The sequence below is a fragment of the Sinohyriopsis cumingii genome, chromosome 17 (genome assembly GCF_028554795.1).
Source record: "Sinohyriopsis cumingii isolate HCF-2022 chromosome 17, ASM2855479v2, whole genome shotgun sequence".
Lineage (NCBI taxonomy): Eukaryota > Metazoa > Mollusca > Bivalvia > Unionida > Unionidae > Sinohyriopsis > Sinohyriopsis cumingii.
Window position 1 is genome coordinate 8,765,578 of NC_142977.1, and position 8,695 is coordinate 8,774,272.

Consider the following 8,695-nt stretch of genomic DNA (forward strand, 5'->3'; position numbering starts at 1 on the left):
ATGATTTTTATATTTAAAAGAATTAGTCTAGACACTGTTTGTACATAGTCATACCAGAGTAATAACTTCATAGTATATCATTTAACACATTTATAGAACTCTGGATGAGATGGTTTATGCTTTGAACATAATCAGATAAAGTTAATAAGTTCCTGTGATACAAATTCCAAGTTCCAAAGCTGTGTTTCTGTAATGTACACATGTGTCTAATATAAAAAAATTATTAGAGTTGTACATGTTGTATTTGATGCATTTACCAAAATTGAATGTTTAAGATTATTCTGTCAGATTTGTGATAAATTATACAACTGACAGATTTCAAAGACTTTTACATTTCATGCTTTTAATCAAATTATTATTGATTTTAAATATCTGAAGCTTTGTACCTTTGTTTGTTTATTCTGATAAATTGATAGACATATTCACTGCACTGGTCATGTTCTTTTAATGCAAAAGTTTGTTTTCTTAGACTTTTTAAAGATCAGCTGGTTCATCATGGTCTTGCCATCCAATGCATGTTATATGATTAATACATAAGAATGTGTGACTATGCACAGCCTGCCGTAGCTGAGAATACCATAGCATTATAAATCACCTCAGTGCTGAGGTTCACAGCATCGCAAAATTGTATCAGATTCTATCTTATTCATATCTCAAAGTTTTCTATACAATAGACTTGTTAAAATAAGGCCTGCTATGTTACCTCTCCATTATGTGTCAATTTCCACTTTTTCTTTCCAGTCAAGCAAGACCCTGAAAATTACACAAACTCACAAGAAGGTGGCATATCCCATTATGTTGTTGTGTGCTGCCAGGTCATTGATAAAATTCAGCCAGTAAATGACTAAATACCTAAGCTGAGTATGTTATAGGACCATTCTGTACAGTATGTTATAGGACCATTCTGTACAGTATGTTATAGAACCATTCTGTACAGTATGTTATAGGACCATTCTGTACAGTATGTTATAAAACCATTCTGTACAGTATGTTATAAAACCATTCTGTACAGTATGTTATAGGACCATTCTGTATAGTATGTTATAGGACCATTCTGTACAGTATGTTATAGGACCATTCTGTACAGTCGGGTAGTCTGAATCAGTCATTTTTCTTTTCCTTCTTTATACATAGACAGCCTCAGTGTCTGAATTAATACAAGCATTGATTCTTCAGCTCAGTGAAAAATGAATTGCTTTTGGGCTTCAAAACCAGTGTTCAAGCCCAGTAAATGGCACAGAGGTGGTATGATTTCCTTGACCTCATTTATGTGACATTAGGTCAGTCTTTGACCATCATTAAGTCTGCAAGATAGGTAGTGGATTGCAAATATAAAAATTCTTTTCACCTTGAATGCATTATCAAGGTCATTGGATAGATCAGGTTACCTCACTGGTTGAGGGTGCTCCAGTAATATGGCAGAGGGGTCTAGAGACATATCATGACAAACTCCATTATTGAAAGGGTTAAAATAAAATGCCAGACATGTCAACAGAGAAAATGCCAGACATGTCAACAAAGAAAATGCCAGACATGTCAACAGAGAAGAAGAAAAAAATGTCTGGAAAAGGGAATGGATCTAGCAGGAAATTAATAACCAAATATTAATAATAAATGGATTGGTAATGTTTCTTGTTTTAATGATTTTATGATATTGGAAATATTCAGATGTGAGCATCCAAAAAGAAAACATCAAAAGCTGACATTTAGTGCTAAGGTAACCAGAGCCAGGCAGACAATATCAGTAGATTGTTGATATACTTAATATGTGCAATAAACCTTGTGATCAGAAACATGTACATGGACAATATTTTATGTTATAATAAACCATATCAACTGTTGTTCTTGTACCAGACTTAATCTTTCTCTATGTCTTTTGTAAATCATACAGGTGTCATTTGTAACCCCAAATAGATTTGTTTGTGTGTAATTTGGATTTTTAATGTAGCTTTATCAATTTTTCAGTCATATTGCTGCCATGTCTGCAGTGTGGCAGTTTATAGTGATATCTAGCACTGGGGCATCATGCCACAGACATGTAGCATGATGTCCCACCCAGTCACATTATCCTCACACCAGGCTGACCAGTCCTAACACTAACCTCTTAATACTGAGCACCAAGCGAGGCAGCTGTTAGTACCATTTTTGTAAGTCTTTGGTATGACTCGGCCGGGTATCATACCCATGACCTCCCACATCCCAGGTGAATGCTCAAACCACTAGGCCATTGGAGTGGTAACCCCAAATAGACATTTGCAGAACCTATTGGAGTGACCTGTCATTTGGAAGCCTTACTAAATACAGTACAAGAAACAGTATTTATTATACCTAGATATAACCAATGGTTTCCAGTTTACTAGTCATAACCAAATGTTTTCCAATTAACTAGTCATACCCAATGTTTTTCAATTAACTAGTCATAACCAATGTTTTCCATTTAACTAGTCATAACCAACTGTTTTCCAATTAACTAGTCATACCCAATGTTTTTCAATTAACTAGTCATACCCAATGTTTTTCAATTAACTAGTCATAACCAATGTTTTCCAATTAACTAGTCATACCCAATGTTTTTCAATTAACTAGTCATAACCAATGTTTTCCAGTTAACTAGTCATACCAAATGTTTTCCAATTAACTAGTCATACCCAATGTTTTTCAATTAACTAGTCATAACCAATGTTTTCCATTTAACTAGTCATAACCAACTGTTTTCCAATTAACTAGTCATACCCAATGTTTTTCAATTAACTAGTCATACCCAATGTTTTTCAATTAACTAGTCATAACCAATGTTTTCCAATTAACTAGTTATGCCCAATGTTTTTCAATTAACTAGTCATAACCAATGTTTTCCAGTTAACTAGTCATACCAAATGTTTTCCAATTAACTAGACATAGCCAATGTTTTCCAATTAACTAGTTATAATAATGTTTTCCTATTTACTAGTCATAACCAATGTTTTCCCATTTACTAGTGGGTAAAAACAGTTTTCAAACCATGTAATGCTGAATTGTGATATGAAAGTGTTACAGTTAAATCTTACCAATCAAAAACTTTACAATGTCTTTATATATACTAGTTTATTTAATACTAAATATTCAAGTTGACTATGGTTTGCAACCAGCATTTCCTGGGCAATCATATTGTGACTTTTAAGTAAACAACATCTAATGTTTTAATTCCAAAGCTCTATTAATATATAACCCCCACCCACTTCTTATTTTGGAGGGAGAAGGTATTATGTTATGATGTTGTCATATGTCTCTTACTAATTCTCACATAATATCATGAGTTCTCCATTTTCTACATCTACCAAACATCGTGGATGGATTGCACTTGGTGTAAGAAAGAACCCTATGAATTCTGAATTCAATGGTCAATGTCACTGTGACTGAAGGAAGATCCCTATGAATTCTGGATTCAAAGGTGAATGTCACTGTGACTGAAGGAAGATCCATATGAATTCTGGATTCAAAGGCCAGTGTCACTGTGACTGAAGGAAGAACCCTGTGAATTGTGGATTCAAAGGCCAATTTGACTGTGACGGAAAGAAGAACCCTGTGAATTCTGGATTCAGGCCAGTTTGACTAAGTGAATAAAGAACCCTGTGAATTCTGGATTCAAAGGCTAATGTCATTGTGACTGAAGGAAGAACCCTGTGAATTCTGGATTCAAAGGCCAATTTGACTAAGTGAATAAAGAACCCTGTGAATTCTGGATTCAAAGGCTAATGTCACTGTGACTGAAGGAAGAACGCTGTGAATTGTGGATTCAAAGGCCAATTTGACTGTGACTGAAGGAAGAACCCTGTGAATTCTGGATTCAAAGGCCAATTTGACTTAGTGAATAAAGAACCCTGTGAATTCTGGATTCAAAGGCTAATGTCATTGTGACTGAAGGAAGAACCCTGTGAATTCTGGATTCAAAGGCCAATTTGACTAAGTGAATAAAGAACCCTGTGAATTCTGGATTCAAAGGCTAATGTCACTGTGACTGAAGGAAGAACCCTGTGAATTCTGGATTCAAAGGCCAATTTGACTGTGACTGAAGGAAGAACCCTGTGAATTCTGGATTCAAAGGCCAATTTGACTAAGTGAATAAAGAACCCTGTGAATTCTGGATTCAAAGGCTAATGTCACTGTGACTGAAGGAAGAACCCTGTGAATTCTGGATTCAAAGGCCAATTTGACTGTGTGAAGGAAGAACCCTGTGAATTCTGGATTCAAAGGCCAATTTGACTGTGAATGAAGGAAGATCCCTATGAATTCTGGATTCAAAGGCCAATGTCACTGTGACTGAATGAAGAACCCTGTGAATTATGGATTCAAAGGCCAATTTGACTGAGTGAAGGAAGAACCCTGTGAATTCTGGATTCAAAGGCCAATTTAACTGTGACTGTGTATTGTGGATTCAGAGGCTATTCTTGTTAGCAAATTTGGTACCCAAGGACAAATAAATGATGAACTTTTGCAGAAATGCAAATCTGCAGCATTCAGTGGGCTGAAATAAAAAAATATACATCGTTATCAATGATATTTACACCTTACTCTTGTACTTCCTGATTTTTTACCCTGCCTCCTGATTTTTAATGGTGATTTTCCTGATTTTGATTTTTTCAATGTTGGTAGGTTTGCCAATGTCATTGTGAGTGAAGGAAGAACCCTATGAATTCTGGATTCAAAGCCCAATGTCATTGAGACTGCAGGAAGAACCCTATGAATATTGGATTCAAAGGCCAATGTCATTGTGACTGAAGGAAGAAAAATGGTTTTGCAAATTGTTACGAGTCTTTGCTCATAAATAAGTACATGTAACAGAAAACAGCAAAAAGCAAAAACCTTTGTAAAATTTAACAAATAATTTATTTTTCTTGAATTCAAAGTGAAAATAAAATAAATATCTTACAGTATTGCAAATTAAATCCCATAATAATCATAGAATTGTAGACACAAGTCAAAAAAATTTAAAGTTCTAGACAAACTTTATTATAAATCTAACTTAAGTCCAACACTGAATGTGTTGATGTGCCCGTGGCAGCCTGTATTGTGTTTTTGTACCAAAAGTCTTTTGTTGAAACACAGTAATTTAATTCCAGGTTAGAATTCACTATAAATCCCAGTGAATGGCTCTGGCCAAGAATATTATTTTTAAAAAGCACATTCTATTTCCAGGGAAAATATAACTCAACCGAACAATTTGAAGAAATAAATTCCAGCCCAAATGAACATCTGAACACATCAATAATGCAAATTGATTCTGGTAGATCCTATGAGTAATCTTTTGAGTTATAATTTATATAATCTTCCACTTGATATCAGGCAACAATTAACATTTTCTATAAAAAGAAATAAACCATTACCTAATGCAAAATAACCTTCTAGAAAGGTCATAATGTTTACAGAAAAATATTAGTTATTATTAGAAAGTCTGTTACTAAAATTATAATATATAAACCTGGACAATGTCAGGTATGCCATGTAAATTGTTGGGGAATTCCAGCAACCTAGATTAGACCCAAATAAACATTTACTGCTATTAATAATGATCTTGATACTAAACCCATACACATAGAGAATATTTTAATTATGTGTTAGATATATACAGAAATAAACAAGTAGAAAATAAACTAGATCTTGGACAAGGTTAGCTTGATCTTGGACAAGGTTAAGTCCAACATACAACGTTTCATTACAGTAGCATGTAATGAAATACATTTTTCTTAAAAACCTAACAAACAATGGAAATTGAATACACATGACACTTCCCATTATAAAGAAAAAGAAACATTTATGCAATAAAGCTTTCTTTTTATTATTAGTAAAATATACGTGTAATAAAAGAATTACATACAATGAAATCTTATGACTGACATAAAGTATACATGAAACAATACAATATTTCTACACAAGTTAATGTCTATCTGCTATTAAATTGTCTTTTCCCCTAATGTGCCTAATGTCGATATATTGTTATTCCTGCAACATCAAACTCTACCTTGACCGCTCCGATGGCATAGTGGTTAGAGCGTCCGCCTCGGATGCAGGAGGTCATGGGTTCGATCCCCAGTCGAGACATACCAAAGACTTACAAAAATGTTACTAACACCTGCCTCGCTTGGCGCTCAGCATTAAAAGGTTAGTGTTAGGATTGGTCGGCATGGTGTCGGGATAATGTGACTGGGTAGAACATCATGCTACATGTCTGTGACATGATGCCCCAATGCGAGTCATCACTATAAACTGTTACACTGCAGACATCGTAGCGATATGACTGAAGTGTTATTAAAGCTGCTTTAAATCAAACTCTACCTTAATAATCTCTATTTATTTTCATCTTGCCAATGAAAGTAAGGGGGTTGTGATCACTAAACACAATAATCTGAGAAGGAGCCGAACTGATATAGTGTTGCAAAGCCACTGTAAAAGCCACTGTAAAAGCCAAAGATTCCTTCTCGATTATGGAATCAATTCTCTGGTGCTTATTTGATTTCTTACACCATTTGTGTCTTCTTGACTCAGTAGTGCACCAACCTCAACATCACTTGCATCAACAGACATTTTAAATGATTTTCTGAAATTTGCAGCTGACAGGACTGGTTCACTCTTAAGTATGACCTTTAACTGATCAAAAGCCTTCTGACATTTTTCAGACCAATGAATCCTGGTTTTCCTGCTCAACAGATTTGTCAGCAATTATGGAAAGAAAAAGGAACAAAATTTCTGTTACTGTCCAGCCACACCCGAAAATTGCATAAATTATTTTCTTACTGATAGACACAGGGAAATCAGAGATGGCATTGACCTTAGCGTCTATAGTTTTAACTTTTCCGTGCCCCACGATATGTCCGACAAAATATAACACAAACACAACAAAACTCACTTTTGGATAAATATCAGGTTTGCATCAGTGAGTCTGGCAATGAATTTCCGAATTGACTTTAAGTGATCTTTCCAGGTGTCGTTGTAGATCATGACGTCATTGATGTAAGCATCGCAGTTATCTATACCAGATGTAATCATGTTCATGAAACGTTGAAAAGTACAAGGCGAATCTTTCATCCTACACGGCATCATTTTATTTTGATAAAGTCCATCTGGAGTGACAAATGTTGAAATTTCCTTTGCTCTTTTCGTCAGTGGAATTTGACAGAATCCTTTCAGAAGGTTAAATTTGGTGATTTACTTTGCATTTCCAATTTTATCAATGCAGTCATCGAGTCTTGGTTATGGAAATTATTTTTAGTCGCACTGTTCACCTTTATATAGTCAGTGTACATGCGGAAAGTATTATCTGGTTTCGGAACAAGTATACACGGTGAACTCCAGGCACTTTCACTCGTATCTATGAACTAATTCTCCAGCAAATACTGAATTACTTTTTTCAAACATTCCTGTCTGAGAGATTTCATGCTGTAGGGATGATGTTTCACAGGTGTGTAATCTAGAATTTCAGCTTCATGGGAGATTTTAATTGTTCGTTTAGGAACATCTGGAAAAAAGTGCTCATATTCAAGTAACAGCAGTTTTAGTTCATTCTTTTCTTGTTGATGGAGTAGTCGACGTTTCTGGTCCAGATTATTCATAATTTCTGAATTCGGAAGATTGGTTACTCCAAAGTCATTGCATTCTAATTGCATGCTATCGCTTACATCCCCAGTGTGTGGGACAGGTACGGCTAAATTAATTGTAAGATTAACCTGGCTATCTCTATCAACATACTCCTTTAATATAGTTATATGGCAAAGTTGTTTTCAGCTCTCAGGAGTTTGATGATATAATTTAAATCACTTACTTTCTTTTCGAATGTGTAAGGACCATAACACTTAGCCCTTAGAGGATTTTGTGGTATGGGCAAGAGAACCCTTATCTTATTTCCATGTTTGACTGAGTAGAGTGCAGATTAGTTCTTGCAACCTCCCAAGCCTTTGAAAACTTGTATTTAGAATTGGAAACATAATCGAGAAGGTTAATTTCTGTATGTTCATTTTAAATAAGTTTCTCTTTTAACAACTTAAATGTTCCACGCATATTATGTCCAAACAATAGTTCAGAGGGACTGACTCTTAAAGATTCTTGAACTGATTCCCTAACAACAAGCAACAGTAAACGAACACCATCGTCCCAATCTTTTCCAGTATCAAAACAACATGACGGAATCATATTTTTCAAAGTTTGATGAAATCTTTCTAAGGCCCTTTGCATTCAGTTTGATAGATAGAAGACTTGAATTGCTTGATGCTAATTCGTGCATAACTTGATGGAAAATTTCAGACATAACATTTTACTCTTAATCAGATTGGACAGATCAGTGAAGGCCTAATTGTGAAATAAACTTTTCTCGGCGCTTTTACTATTGTTTTGGTTTTAATATTCCTCAAAGGAATTTCTTTGGGAATCTTGTTGACATGGTCAACACATATTGGTTGCCTGACTTGGTTAGGTAAGAGAGAATGGCACAGTCTATTATTATTCTGCTAAATGGTTCCTCAAATGCATCAATCTGTTGCAGATGATCCTTAGGTATCATCGGATTGGGTTTTCCTACCATTTGACAAGTATGGCAAGATCTACAGTATTTACAAAGATCACTTTTTAAGTTTTGGCCAGTAAAAACGATCTTTCCAGAAACAAGATTATATAGTCTTCCACTTGACATCAAAATAACAGCGCTCTCACAGACCTGAACCAAAAT